The sequence below is a fragment of the Ascaphus truei genome, chromosome 3, assembly GCF_040206685.1.
Source record: "Ascaphus truei isolate aAscTru1 chromosome 3, aAscTru1.hap1, whole genome shotgun sequence".
Taxonomy (NCBI): Eukaryota; Metazoa; Chordata; class Amphibia; order Anura; family Ascaphidae; genus Ascaphus; species Ascaphus truei.
Window position 1 is genome coordinate 438,876,398 of NC_134485.1, and position 2,653 is coordinate 438,879,050.

General features: G+C 46.9%; 1 long non-coding RNA gene across 1 annotated transcript in view; it reads right to left on the reverse strand.

The window, feature by feature from the left end:
• Positions 1–591, reverse strand: part of LOC142491226 (uncharacterized) — a 2,731-nt gene extending 2,140 nt beyond the window's left edge. The window contains exon 1 of the long non-coding RNA XR_012800356.1: positions 499–591. This is a non-coding gene — a long non-coding RNA (uncharacterized LOC142491226). The remainder of the gene's footprint in view (positions 1–498) is intronic.
• Positions 592–2,653: the final 2,062 nt, after the last annotated feature.

Here is a 2,653-nt window from a genome sequence, read left to right on the forward strand (position 1 = left end):
TAACACGCAGAGATATAATAACACGCAGAGAGATATAATAACACGCAGAGAGATATAATAATACGCAGAGAGATATAATAACACACAGAGAGATATAATAACACGCAGAGAAATGTAATAACATGCAGAGAGATATAAAAACACGCAGAGACATAATAACATGCAGAGAGATATAATAACACAGAGAGAGATATAATAACACACGCAGAGAGATATAATAACACGCAGAGAGATATAATAACACAGAGAGAGATATAATAACACAGAGATATAATAACACACAGAGAGATATAATAACACGCAGAGAGATATAATAACATGCAGAGAGATATAATAACACGTTAGACAGGCTGTGTATGGAACAAGCACAGGAGGGTTAATATCAGTTACAAGGTTAATATCAGGTACGCATCACATGAAGGATCCCCAGCTACAATCCTACACACAGCACCAATAAATCTCTATTCCTTTCTCTGTCCCACAAACTCCATTTCTTACGTCTCATATTTGGCCGATTCCACCAATGTGACGATGGAGATTATCCCCAGGAGAAGCGCGAGCAGCAGAGGTCTCTGGGAGAGAAGCATCTTTACAGATCTGTTAGAGAATGTTACAGGTTATCACAGGTGTAATAATACGCTCAGCACGGGACAGATCAGACATATCTGGGGGGGCTGTACCCCGGGGATACAGTGTTACTTACAGTATAGTATCTAGTTATTACACGTGAGGAGTATTAGGGGGGTTTGTATTGCAGAGAATATTTATAGACATTACACATAAAAAGATCAACGTAGTAAAAATTACAGTTAATATAAAACATTAGAAATAATTGTACTTACAGCGGGGTGGAGATGGAGCTGAGATGAGATACCTGTGAATATCACCGGGTCTGTGTTACTATGGAGGGTGAGGTGAGTGTTATATACAGATTTTGATGGGAATGTGTCACTATAGAATCAGCAGACTCTGTGTGAGAAAGAAATCACATTATTTTATGGGTAAATATTTCCTCTCTCGGGCAGAAAATTTCATGTCACATTGTTGGAAACAAACAAATATCTGAGTTTACTGACTGCCTCATGTGGTGAAGAAGGTGGAAAATCTAACTTCTGTTTACTGCAAATTGTGTGTTAAATCTTTTTCAGCCCAAATAACAACCAGGTGTGTGTGCAGCAGGGAGACGAATAACACAGGTGTGTGTGCAGCAGGGAGATGTATGGCACGGGTGTGTGTGAAGCAGGGAGACGTATGACACAGGTGTGTGTGCAGCAGGGAGATGTATGGCACAGGTGTGTCTGTGCAGCAGGGAGACGTATGACACAGGTGTGTGCAGCAGGAAGACGTATGACACAGGTGTATGTGCAGCAGGGAGACGTATGACACAGGTGTGTGTGCAGCAGGGAGACGTATGACACGGGTGTGTGTGAAGCAGGGAGACGTATGACACAGGTGTGTGTGCAGCAGGCAGATGTGTGGCACAGGTGTGTCTGTGCAGCAGGGAGACGTATGACACAGGTGTGTATGTGCAGCAGGGAGACGTATGACACAGGTGTGTGTGTGTGTGTGCGCAGCAGGGAGATGTATGACACAGGTGTGTATGTGCAGCAGGGAGACGTATGACACAGGTGTGTGTGCAGCAGGGAGACGTATGACACGGGTATGTATGTGCAGCAGGGAGACGTATGACACGGGTGTGTGTGAAGCAGGGAGACGTATGACACAGGTGTGTGTGCAGCAGGGAGATGTGTGGCACAGGTGTGTCTGTGCAGCAGGGAGACGTATGACACAGGTGTGTATGTGCAGCAGGGAGACGTATGACACAGGTGTGTGCAGCAGGGAGACGTATGACACAGGTGTGTATGTGCAGCAGGGAGACATATGACACAGGTGTGTGTGTGTGTGTGCGCAGCAGGGAGATGTATGACACAGGTGTGTATGTGCAGCAGGGAGACGCATGGCACAGGTGTGTGTCTGTGCAGCAGGGAGGCGTATGACACGTATGACACAGGTGTGTGTGTGTGCAGCAGGGAGACGTATGACACAGGTATGTATGTGCAGCAGGGAGACGTATGGCACAGATGTGTGTGTGCAGCAAGGAGACTTATGACACAGGTGTGTGTGTGCAGCAGGGAGATGTATGACACAGGTGTGTATGTGCAGCAGGGAGACGTATGGCACAGGTGTGTGTGTGTGCAGCAGGGAAACTTATGATACAGTTGTGTGTGCAGCAGGGAGACGTATGATACAAGTGTGTGTGCAGCAGGGAGATGTATGACACAGGTGTGTGTGCAGCTAGGAGACGTATGACACAGGTGTGTGCAGCAAGCAGACGTATACCACAGATGCGTATGTGCAGCAGGGAGACATATGACACTTATGACACAGGTGTGTGTGCAGCAAGGAAGACGTATGACACGTATGACACAAGTGTGTGTGCAGCAGGGAGACGTATGACACGTATGACACAGGTGTGTGTGCAGCAGGGAGATGTATGACACAGTTGTGTATGTGCAGCAGGGAGACGTATGACACAGGTGTGTGTGCAGCAGGGAGACGTTTGACACAGGTGTGTGTGTGTGCAGCAGGGAGACGTATGACACAGGTGTGTATGTGCAGCAGGGAGACGTATGACACAGGTGTGTGTGCAGCA